Genomic DNA, 13,559 nt, shown 5'->3' with positions numbered 1-13,559 from the left:
GGATCGTCGTCAATTCGCTGGCACATCATTACACAAAATTGAATTCTCCTATCAAAATCATCTTCTCCGAGTTCATGAAGAATATGAATTTTATAAGGAAAGAACTTTTTTTTTTTTTAAACTTTATGTACGGAACCAGTGGAAATATTTGTTAGTTTTGCGGCCTTATAGACAGTATAGACAAAGTTGGATCCATAGCAAATTGTCCTAGTACTTCAACTTGTCATACTTCATCGACAATTCTATTTTCATATTTTTTCTTATTGCAAATCGATCCCGTCTCTTCAAATTTTCGTATCAATTCTGATATGTATTTATGGCTCACGTTTTTATCTTGATACCTTTCATTAAATGCTCTCGCGGTTCTGCGAGCACACCGATCTTGAGCTCCATAAAGGAAAATTATTTCTATTCTTTCGGCTAGCGTATACACCATTTTATTAACTCACTGTTTTAACTAAAATTGAAAAATTGCACGCGTCAAACTGACAGTTTTAACTATAATAAATCGCCTGCTTTTTAAACGCCTTAAAAATGTAAGGTATTGCAGTGTTTTTTTGTATCTTTTAGGTAGATTTCGCGAAAAAAATAAATGAAATAAATACACATACAAAGTTATAAGACTGCAAAGATTTTTGCAAAAAATTTGAAGACACTCTTTTTTCTCGCAAAGAACGGTACACATTCTTTACTTAAAAAAATAAATAATTTGCTTGAACTAAATGTACTGTTTGTTACCACACATTTTAACTTCTAAATTGCTTGTATTTTTTTTTTTGATGATCTATTATAAAAAATTTAAGAATTTTAAAATGATGTAGGTACCACACTAAAAGTATTCATTTAAAATACCAAAGTTTGGCGTAAATAAAATATTCATTATTTCTAGACATTTTCGCTAACTATTTGCTTACACATTTACCGATTTCATTTTTTTTGGTACCGTTGAATAGAGAATTTTACGCTGCTTACTATGATGTATCACACGATGGGGGTTCCCATTTGACATATTAAAGTGAGGTTAGCTGGAGGTGAGGAGGTGATTGACAGAACTTCAGTAAATGCATAATTAAACGTCCCCCTGTATATCTAATTTGACGTGTTTTGTTTTTTTTTTTTTTTTAAGAAAGTTATTAAGGGTGGATCGTTTTGAAATGAAAGCACTGTATAGATTGAAGCTAATTTTTATGGTGTTAACTTATGAAAGGTATTAAAATTATTTACAAGATTAGGCGTTCTGTCAAACTTATACGTCTAAGGCTTCAGAAAAGGTTAAATGGTTAAAACGAATAAAAATAAACAAAAATTACATCTGCAATAATGATAAAATGCTTAATTAATGAACAAATAAATAGACGTTGAAGGCATAAAACTTACATTAAAATTAATTAAAAATTTACAAAAAAAGGTAATGATTAATTTTTCTCTATTTCAAAAGTGAACGTTATCGAAGGGTATAATCGAAATGTAATCGGGTGTGTGGTCGAAAGATTATAAAAGTGTTTAACTCATCTTTATCCGCTTGAAAATTGGCAAATACATTATCCACATATCTTTTGAATAATAATTAAAAAAAGTAGTCCATTTTTCTCAAAGAGATCTCTTAATAATAAAAATTCAGGGATTGGAGGGACACAAAGTCTATTTAATTTAATCCTTAACACCAGCATTAACAATTCTAGATTTCATTACCTCACTTATTTTGGTAGTATCTCCTTTCGATTGGCTAAATTTTTTAAAAACTATAATTTACAGATAACATTCAAAACTTTCAACACATTATTTAACAAGCTCGTAAAAATTAAAGGTAAAAGCGAACCCTTAACCCAATCGGAAGTTTTCTCACTAAACTGCGGGGACTGTAGTGCCGTTTACATTGGTCAGTCTGGAAAAAAATAATAACGAGAGTGCAGGAACACTTAAGACAATATAACAAATAAAAAGATACCGAAAGCACCGAGACTAAATCGGCTTTTGCAAGCCATTTATTGGCTTCAAAACACTTTCCTTCCATCCCGTAAAATGTAAAAATCCTTCATGAGTGCCCCGAGGGAAAGAAGTTTGACTTATTAGAGAAGTTAGAGATCACAAGGGCAAAAAGGAGTCCTTTACTGTCTCGTGTGAATGATGTTTTTACCATTCACACGACCATCGGGCCTACGAACCCGATGGTCCCTGGTTCAATTCTCGACCAAGTCACATTTCACTTTTTATTTTTTGCTTTATTTCCGTTCTCCCGTTCAACTTAACCTCATTCTGCTTGTTTTGTTTACTTTTATTTCATTTAGTTTTGAAACTGGATTTAATGTGAACGTCAGCAATATTTTTTTACATATTTATTTTTTGTTTTAACTAAAACGTTTGTGGTGTTAAACGAATAGCTTTTTTTTTTAAATAAACGTAATCTAAGATAATTGACTTTGTGTCCCTCCAATCTCTGATTTTTATTTTGAGTAAGAAGATGTGGTAAAAAAGAGGGCTGTTCTTTATTTTGTGTTCCAAATTAGACATAACAACTTCTGCCAGCAGAGAAGATAAGTTAATGAACCCATTGCTACGCCTTTGGTAAAAATCCATTGAACTGAAAAAACGTTGTTGTAGAGCTAATTCAACTAAAAGACATAGAATATCAATATGAATTTGGGAAATACTGGCAGTTCTTAATATCTCTTACCAACGATTCACAGTCATCTGGGTGGATACTTGGGAATAGATTAGAGATAAACGAGACTGAAAAGGTTGCGGGTGGTAAAGTCAGGTTTTTTAATTCATCCACTAATTGTGAAGAATTTTTTATTGAAAAGGAACTTTTAAAGTTAGTAAGTCAAAGTAAAATATGATTGAGGGAAGAGCTTAGTTTATCACATGGAAAAGAACAGTAAGGCATTACAGGACGAATAGGAATGTTTTGCTTATGGATTTTGGGAAGCCCATATAATAGAGGTTAGCCGATGAGTTAAAAGGCGTGATCTTAAACTTATTTGTCCCGAAAACTTCTAAAGTGTTTGATACTTGTTTCAGTGTATTTTTAAACTTGATGACAAATTACAAAAGGGATAAAAGTAATGTGCGAAAAATTGTCAGAAGACAAGAATAAATCCACTTTTTCAACGTATCGAGTCCTGTCTCGACAATTACCTTTGTCTGCTTTAGTCAGTGTCACATTATTGCTTTTTATTTTACTCTTCAAATATTTTAAAGTTTGGGTAAAATCTAGATGGTAAATTGTTTAAATTGATGTAATAGTTTCTTAAACAAGAAGCCAGCTGGGACCTAAAGGTACACACACAAAGAAAGCAGGTTTCCTGCTTACTGGTGGTCTGCGCTTATAAACGCCAATAATTTAGTACGCTTTTAATTGTTCCCGCACATAGACAAAGCCGGTCGGAACTTGTTGCAAACGTCAATCGGCGGCGACTCTTTTACCGCAATGAATTTTTAATTCCTGGTCGCTTGTTTTCGGAGCCGAGCGTGCGTTTTCAGTGCATACTATTCTTTTGATAAATTGGGATAACGGACGTAAAAAGTCTGATCTCTGCTGTTTTTGTAAGGCCTGCACTGTGGAATAAACGGCTAAAGTCTCGCTCTATAGAAATGTATCTCATGTACTCGTAAGTTTGTGGAATGAAATAGCAGCTGAAATGGAAATAAACTCCATTAATAAAACAAAGTACTGTCATTTAGAGGGCGTGTGCAACAGCTTGTTGAAGAATATACGTACACACATGGTTGGTTCATATTCTGTACCAACTCCTCAAGTTTCTCCGTACGCTGGAAGCTCATATTCTTCCTCATCCACGTACACGCCTTATGTAGTTAGTACGTTGCGCAAAACTTTTGCACAACATACTAACTTTTCAACTAAAATCTATGATAAATCTGCAGGACAAACATAATCCAACGATTTTCTTAACCTTTGAATAATAGAATGTCTTGAATGATTGTCTATATTTTTTTTAGAAAGTTTTGTTACAATTATGCGTTGGTTTAATAAATGGTATGTTCATAAAAATTAATATTTTACTCACCTAATAGTAATCACAAGTCTTTCTTCGGGAAGAATCTGCTGTTTGTGCCAGTTGCACCATATTTTTGTTATGCATTGTTTAATTTTTTCCATAATATAATTAAATGTACACTACCGCTCAAAAGTATTTGCCCACATATGACTGTTTTAAAGCTATAATTAAAAATAATAAACCCATCAGTTATTCTTATGAAACGGTTTATTTATAACAAAATGAATATAAACAATACATTTTTCAATTAATTAAATTTAAGAAAATCAAATTTTGGGTTTTGGTAGTCTTCTAATTAATTTGTCGAAAGTTTCCTGAGGTATCTTGTGCCACTCTTCTTGGATAATCCTCCACAAGTCTTCTTTTGATGTGGGGCATGATTTTCGCACTTGTCTATCCAGTTCATCCCAGACTAATTCCATAATAATATAGTAATAGGATTGAGGTCCGGTGATTGTGGAGGCCATACTATAACCTTCAGAAGATGTTGCTTAATATATAGAATTAGATCGATCACTGTAGATCCTCCGAAACAACAACACACCATCACCGAACCACCACCGTGTTTAACTGAGGCCACCGTACAGTTCTCAGCGACCCTCTCATTGGCATAACGGCGAACAAAAACTCGCCTCTTCGTTCCAAAAACCTCGAATTTCGACTCGTCATTCCAGAGAACTTTCTTCCAGCCATCAATGGTCCATTCTTTGTGTGATTGGGCCCACTCAAGTCCTTTCTTCTTATTAACCTCCTTCAGTAGCGGTTTTGATACAGCTAATCGTCTTTTAAGACCAGCATAATAAAGTCTCCGTTTTACTGTCGAAACACTGACCGCTTTTTTACGCTCCTTGTTGATTTTTGCTGTGATTTCAGAGGCGGTAAGGCGTCTATTGCGTTTGCTTGTAATTATAATATTTAAATCCTCCTTTGAACTTGTTGCCTTTGACCTTCCCGATCGAGGTTTGTTGCTAATAGTCCACCTTTTCTGGTGAATTTCATAACATTATAATCAACAGTCCGCCTTGGAATTCCCAAATCCGTCAAAATTTGACGGTTAGTCTTTCCAGCCTTATGAAGTCCAAGGATAATACCTTTTGTTTCTACCGATAACTCTTTTGTTTTAACCATTTTGAAGAATGTTGAAAAACCAGCAAAGAAACGGTGACAATCGTCAATAAGCAAGCGAAATTATTTACCAATGTTACACAAAATCAATTCTTGAAGACTAAATACCTTTAAATGTTTCAAATTTCATCGGAAACGAGCTGTAAACAGATTAGTTTTTTAGAAGAAGTGCTTATTATCACTACATTGTTTGTTATTTGCAAGAGTATTTTTAAATACTCAGTGTTTTTCAACGAACCATAATTGATACGTATGCTGTTTAAGCATATATGCAATTTACAAAATAGATACAATCTAAATATAAGTATAAATATAAGATTTTTGTATCTAATTTAAAAGAATACATGGTGGGCAAATACTTTTGAACGGTAGTGTATTTAATGTCATTCTCATGTAATTAAAAAACCGATCTTCATGAATTTTTAGCGTTAGAAATAGGTGATGATATTTACCATAAACAACACACTCTTTATTTAGCGGATGTATTTCTTGTCTTGGTCTTCGCATTCGTAAAAAATATTTTCCAGAAGCAACAATTCTTCATCGAAGGATGAACTGGATATCTTACCTTCACAAAGTCTGCTTTCTGTTGGCAGATAACTAGCTTTCTTTATGTACGTATCAGCTGGAAATCCGGCACCGGTATTGAGCGCCGAAAGTAGGCGCTGGATGACCTGCTTTCTTTGTGTATTTACTTTAAGAGTTTCTTTTAAAGGTAGATTATTTACAAAAGAGAATATACAGTGACCGCCTAAAGTTCCGCATAAATTCGATAAGAATTAGAGACATGATTTTTTGAGAAAACGCTCGGACCCGTCGATTTTTATTTTAAGTTGCGCATTATTTCGCATAAATTTTTGTATACAGGGTGGAACAAAAAAAAGATATGACGTCATCGGTCATTTTTTTAAATGGAATGCTATATTTTTTATTGCATTTATAAAATATAGGCAAAATTCCAAGTAAGTTTCGTATAACACACCTTATCTCAAAACTCAACTGTTTCCGAAATATTTACATTTAAATAACAAGAAAACAAATAAGTACGTCTATTTACAAATTAACGTAAAATCGAGGATAAAAATAATGTTATAAATACTGCCAATTGTTTCTATTTCCATGGTTGCACTTGTAAAGAATCTCCATTTTCGAATGTCACTGTCAGTTCGAAAATTAATAGTTTTTATCAGAATAAATTATGGCTAATTTAACGGAAACCCAACGAATTGAAATTTTGATGATGCTATTAATGCCAAATACTTAAACCATCCTATTTCTTAGTCAACAGTTAGTAGAATAGAACCCAAATTCATAACTTCAGATCATGTTAGGGATTTGCCAAGATCAGGTCGTCCAAAAATTTCTGAAGAAACTAAATTAAAAAAAAAAAACGTTCTGCTCACAAATTTCAGTTGATAATAATATAGCCGGAACGTCAGCAAGACGCATCTTAAAAGCAAATGAAAACCACCCTTATAAAATTAGACTAATACCCAAATTAAATGAGGACGATCCTGATCGAAGAAACCACTTTTGCGAGCAAATGATGAACATTTGCAATAATAACCGTCAGTTTGTGTTATGAGTTTTGTTTTCGGATGAAGCAACTTTTTGGTTAAACGGTGTCGTAAATCGGCAAAATTGTCGGGACTGGTCAGTGTCAAATCCACACTGGGCAACTGAGGCTCATACAGTACCGTAAATCTATTAATGTTTGGGCTGATATCGTGGAAAATAAAGTAATAGGACCATATTGAGAAGCCAAACAACTTAGAAGATTTGAAAAATAGAATTCCATATGAAATTAGACGTATATCACCCGAAATAGTTGATAGTGTTTTACATGAGTTTGTAAACGGTCTTGCTTTCTGCCAAGAAGTAAATGGGGATCAGTTTAAACACTTGATACATTAATAAGAGCTTTCACAGTTTATAACATCTTATCCTCCATTTTATCTTAATTTGTAAATAGACGTACTTATTTGCTTTCTTGTTGGTTAAATGTAAATATTTCGGAAACAGTTGAGTTTTGAGATAAGGTGTGTTATACGAAACTTGCTTGGAATTTCACCTATATTTCATAAATGCAATAAAAAATATAGCATTCCGTTTAAAAAATGATCGATGACGTCATATCTTTTTTTTTGTTCCACCCTGTATACAAAAATTTATGCGAAGTATTGCGCAACTTAAAATAAAAATCGACGGGTTCGAGCGTTTTCTCAAAAAATCATGTCTCTAATTTTTATCGAATTTATGGGAAGTTAAATTAAAACATTCTCTTTTAGCCGACTGATGGTGAAAATAGACTGGGGTCTGGTTGTGGTTGACTGAAGTCGATTTCTCTTGTCTGGATTTTAAAATTTGAATTTTGTTTTTTAAGCGGAGTTTAATATATTTTTGAGCGTAAATAAAGTTTAAAAATTGTGAAATTAAAATAGCCCAATACCTTTGTAGTTAAATTTATAGCTAAGATTGGCAAAATTAGGTTTTAGATTATTCCTTACATATTCTTGGTTGAACCAAATGTAGAGTTGTATTAGTTTCCTTGTTGATAGGTTCTTCTTATAATCTGGGACTAACGTAGCCAGACCAGCCTTTTTAAAGTTAGAGGTAGAAAATTCTCCACTCGTGTTACGGAACATTGTAAATAGATTGAAAAGGCTAGAAAACGCAATCTTTGCTCTTCAAATAATACATCCAATATCCCTAGACACATACTTCTTAATAACCATAACTTCGATCCTCTTTTAGACACCAATTATTTAGATTTCTGCCATAAAAATAATAAGCTAGATTTACTAGAAATTTTAGAGATAAATAAAGCTATATAGAGTAATGGTATTACTTGTGTCATTGATCAAATAAATAATTCATGCACACATTTTTTTAATTCATTGAATTTTTATATTAATTTATAATGCCTTTTCATTCTCTCATATTAAAGAGTTATTAGTGTCATTTCCGGTACCGCCACCTGTAGCCAACACATTAAAATCTGATTTTGCAAATTACAGGTACCTAACAGGTAAGGCGCACGCCATCATTTTGAAAGGATGACTGCGTTTGCTGGGTAGATTTCTGTATATTATATTGTTCTTTTGTTCTTGATTCCTGTTTACAAAACAAAAGCAAGCCATTAAAGGACCTATTGTTTTAATAATGTAGTTTTAAGTTTTAGTAAACCCAAGTTTTGTCCTATTCACATTTATTTCAATGTAAGTTTTATTCCTTCAGCATCCATTTATTTGTTAATTAATTAATCATTTTATCATTATTGTAGATGTCATTTTTGTTTATTTTTATTCGTTTTAACCATTTAAGCTTGTCTCAGGCACTAGACGTATAAGTTTGACAGAACCTATTAATCGTGTAAGTACTTTAATGTCTTTCGTAATTTAACATCTTAAAAATTAGTTTCAATCTATATCTTATAAGTTCCCTTGGTTCTTCTTCTATGGTATCCCTGATGATGGACATGTTCTATGTCCGAAACATGTTGAATTGATGGCTTTTAAATAAATTTAGTGGAGGATGACTGGAATACTTTCAGTTATCCATTGAACTCCGTTGCAAGAAAGGACTACTTCTTGAACTTTAAAATGTATTTTTTTTTTCGGGTTCTTTGCAGATCTGTCAATTACCTCATGAATAAAAACTTCGAATTTTAAAAAATACACTTTTAAGTAATTATTGTAAACATTTTAGTTCTTTTTATTATTTATTTTTTAATGAAATAATTTATAGTAAAAGAAAAATAATATAACTTTTAAGACATTTTAACCCGTATTAATTCAAAATATATTTACAAATTCTTTTGAAACTATTAATATTACATACCACAATAAGACTGTTGAAGAATAAAAAAATAATTTATTCTTCTAAAAGGTCTAACTTTTGAAAACCATTTATAAACTTATTTGAAAACCATTCGGTAAAGTTATACAGGGTGTCCCGTAATTAATTAGACATAGGTTAATGTAGGATACCTGACAAGAAAATAAACCGTTTGAGCTCAATATCGCTTAGCAAAATGTTATTGATTTTCGTTCTACAGGGTGTTAAAACTAATTTTTTTACCAAACATTTATTGAAATATTTTGGAATCCACTGGACAGATTAACCTAAAATTTGGCGTACTCTTATTATTTGGGATGAGGAACACGAATATGATATCCATTTTGCCATTGCCACTAGATGGCGCCACATACAACAACATTGAGTGATTAAAAAGGTCATAATTTTTTTGACCTTCCTGTACGTACAGGGTGTCCCATTAAGAATGTTCCTTGGCTGTATCTCAGGCCCCAATAATCGTAGAGCATTGAAAAAAAAAATTAGTATAAAAGTGGCCCAAAAAAATAGCTGGAAAATATTTTGAAGTTCATTGGTCAACCGCTAGAGGGCGTTCTAGCTACTTAAAAACTTTAATGTCTATTTTTTCCAAAAAACCTTTAATAACTTGCATCCTAAAATATTATCGAAATAATCTACAAAGTATTCCTGACAAAAATGTTTTGACAACCATTTCTGTCAAATGTCAAATAAAGTGGTGGGGAGAGTTTCTATCTTAAATGAGAAAAATGGTAAGAAGTAGGCTTTGGCTGCACCGATTTTTTTTAAAACAACTTTTATTTAAAAGCTCTTTTATTGCCTTATTTTTCTAGTCTCTAACTAAAGTTACAAAAAAAAATGTGTTCATTCGAAAGTGAAAACATCAAATATGGTCGTTAAGTTCTATTTACCAGCCGGGTTAAAAAAACTGGTGTCTAAATGAATCTTTGTGTAGAGAAACAATCTTGGTATACCAGCTTTTTAGAAATTCCGGAAGGTGGCGTTTAGTTGTACACTTCTTTATACAGGAAGTTACATTGGTAATAAATCTGGTAATAAATCAATGTTTATGGGAAAACTAGGAAAACTATGCATAGGAACGTTTTAAATATTTATCAACGTCGACGCGTCATTGTAACACGACAAAAATATTTTGATAGTTTGGCACTTGGTACCGATTAAACTGAAAAAAGATAAAGATCTTGCTTATTTTAAATGGAATAAAAAATAATATTATTTTAATTCCTACGCTAATCTAATGCCTGCCGAGGTGTTCGAATTGTCGTCCGTCTTGTTCTATACAATTTTGAACTCTTCGTCGGGTTGATTCCACGGCTGCCTCTATTTCTGCGGCTGGTAAACTCCGAATAGCGCCCCTTATTCGCTGTTTCATATTTTCTCTATTGGTAGGAATCGAAGAAAATACAATGGCTTTTATTCTACCCCATAAATAAAAGTCAAGGCAGGTTAAATCTGGCGATATCCAAGTATATGCAATGTAATCTAATAATGTTTCTATAAAGATAAAATTACCTTGCCGGCCAAGGGAAAAAGCTATCTCTACCAATCCACCGATCAAGGTACCGCTGATTAAGGAACGTTCGCACTTGTACCGCGAAATGAGCCGGGCATCCGTCATGTTGTAAAAACATATTGGCTCTTATAACCAGAGGCACCTCTTCTAATAATGCTGGGACCTCATTTCTTAAAAATCCAAGATATCGTTCTCCAGTTAGGCTCTCATCAAATAAAAATGGATCTATAACCTGAGATCCTATTACACCGCACCAGACATTAACACCCACCTTCCCTGATGCTGGATCTCACGCATCCAACGAGGGTTAGTTTCAGACCAATAGTGCATATTATGTCTGTTAAAGTCCAGTGCAACGATATATTAGAATGGTCACGCACAGGCATGCCTAAATCGGTCACAGGTATGCTGGACAAACGGTCACAGGTATGCCTAAATCGCCTGAAATAGTTCTGATGCTTAAGTGCGGATCAAATTCTACATAGGCCAAACAATTTATTATGTTTTCCTCCGTTCTCCTGCGACCTTGTTTACGGTAGGTTGAATGAACTACACTACCTGTTGTCCGAAAACGACCGGCCAAACAAAGAAATATGCCTCTACTCAGACGCCGGTTTTTAGGAAAACGTTGAGCATACAGCCTTGCAGCTATAGTAGCATTTTCAAAACATTTATAAAAAATTTTGATAACATTTACCGACTCTTGCAAAGACAGACACATTTTAAATTAAAGTCAAAGAATAAACTGATCGAAATAAATAACTAAATTTATAGGACCACCGAAAACTTTTAAGCAGCTGTCACAGAGTTGTCACCGGCCTTTTTGTTTTTTAAACAAATGCAAAGCCAACTTATTATTAAAATTGGCATAATTTAATTACCTATTTATTTATACTCGAATAAACTGCTAACCGATAGTCTTATATAAACTTTAATTTTGAATTCCTTTATGAACACAACTAATATGTTCTAAAAAGCTGGTATACCAAGATTGTTTCTCTACACAAAGATTCATTTAGATACCAGTTTTTTTAACCCGACTGGTAAATAGAACTTAACGACCATATTTGATGTTTTCACTTTCGAATGAACACATTTTTTTTGTAACTTTAGTTAGAGACGTGATATCAAAATGCGGTTTTTACTAAATTATTAAGCTTTGTTCTCCGCTCTTAATACTGTAAAAAAAACACACATGGTTGCATTTGAGTTTCTTAAAATAATCAGTCGAATAGCGTAAGTTAGAAGTAGACGCCCCCTAGCGGGTTTTGGGAAAATTTTCCAATAATATCTTTTTGGTAGAAAAATAAAGCAATAAAAGAGCTTTTAAATAAAAGTTGTTTAAAAAAATTCGGTGCAGCCAAAGCCTACTTCTTACCATTTTTCTCATTTAAGATAGAAACTCTCCCCACCACTTTATTTGACATTTGACAGAAATGGTTGTCAAAACATTTTTGTCAGGAATACTTTGTAGATTATTTCGATAATATTTTAGGATGCAAGTTATTAAAGGTTTTTTGGAAAAAATAGACTTAGAAAAAATAAAGTTTTTAAGTATCTAGAAGGCTCTCTAGTGGTTGACCAATGAACTTCAAAGTATTTTCCAGCTATTTTTCTTGGGCCACTTTTATACTAATTTTTTTTTTCAACTCTCTACGATTATTGGGGCATGAGATACAGCCGAGGAACATTCTTAATGGGACACCCTGTACATTTGCGAGTGAAAATAATAAAACAGCATTTAATTCTAGTCAAAAAAGGTATGCTTCTTTGATCTCCAAAAAGTAGACCGTTTTCGAAATAAACGCAGTTTTTTATTAGGTTGCGTATGAACACTTAATCTAAAATTTAATTAACAACGATAAAATTAGAAAAGGCTGTTGATTATAATAATTGTTCAAAATGTTCACCATCCACTAGGACACATTGTCTAATTCTATTATTTATATTTAAATTTTCCCTGACTTCAAACAATGATTCTTCTTGGGCCCTGATGGTATTGACTCCTTCCACAATCTTTTGCCAGCGCCACAATTCCTGACGGTTATTTATTTTATTTTTATACACAAGTGATTTCAAGTAGCCCGAGAAATACAAATCTAAGGAATTAAGTTTGGGACTACGCGCAGGCCACGGATATTCACTACCTCTATCAATCCATTTATGAGGATAAATTTCGTCCAAGTAATTTCTGACTTGCAGTGAATAATGTGCCGGTGCACCATCGTGCATATACCAACTGTCACATCTTAAATTTAGGGGCACATCTTCTAGAAGAATGGGTAGATCATTCCTCAAGAAATTTAGATAACGTTCTCCATTAAGCTTAGCTGGCAATTCAAACGGTCCCACAATACAATCTCCAAAGATACCACACCAAATATTTATTGAAAACTCATGTTGAAAATGGTGTTCTTGAAAAGCATGAGGATTTTCCATCGAATAGATATGATTGTTACGCCAATTAAAAACACCTCTCCTTGTGAACGTGGCTTCATCCGTAAATAAAATTTTATTACAAAAAAATGGATCATTCAATTGGCGCTCTCTTAAAAATTGACTGAATTCGAGTCTTGCAGGAAAGTCTTGAGGAAGAAGATTTTGAACTGGAGTGAAATGATACGGATACATTTCTTGGCGTATAATTTTGGACACCGAAGATTTCCTTACACCAGTGGCTGCCTCAATACGTCTTGTGCTGATTTCAGGATTTTCGATAACACGAACCAAAATTTCATCTTCCATATCTCCTCCAATTATCCTTGGTCTTCCCGCATTTACGTTTTTTGAACGAAATGGGCCGGTTTCGCCTAATCTATCGTACAACGCTTTAAATGTTTGATGATTTGGCTGCCTTCTATCCGGATACAGATCTTAATAACGCTGCGCTGCTCTTCGACTACAAAAATTTTCTTGAGCATATACACATACCATATCCCGCATCTGAGCATTAGAAAAATCATATTGTGGCGCGGCATTTTTAAGCGAAAATAACACAACAAGAACACGAGCTTTAGCCAAATTAAAGACTTACTTATTAATACTTC

The 13,559-nt window shown here is 33.1% G+C and overlaps 1 protein-coding gene across 4 annotated transcripts in view; it reads left to right on the top strand.

The window, feature by feature from the left end:
* LOC126737745 (klaroid protein) overlaps positions 1–13,559 on the top strand; it is a 99,005-nt gene that overhangs the window by 57,539 nt on the left and 27,907 nt on the right. The gene's annotated exons all lie outside the window — the stretch shown is intronic.

Source organism: Anthonomus grandis, chromosome 6, assembly GCF_022605725.1.
Source record: "Anthonomus grandis grandis chromosome 6, icAntGran1.3, whole genome shotgun sequence".
Taxonomy (NCBI): Eukaryota; Metazoa; Arthropoda; class Insecta; order Coleoptera; family Curculionidae; genus Anthonomus; species Anthonomus grandis.
The sequence above is the reverse complement of the archived record's forward strand: the minus strand, read 5'-3'. Positions and strand labels throughout refer to the sequence as shown.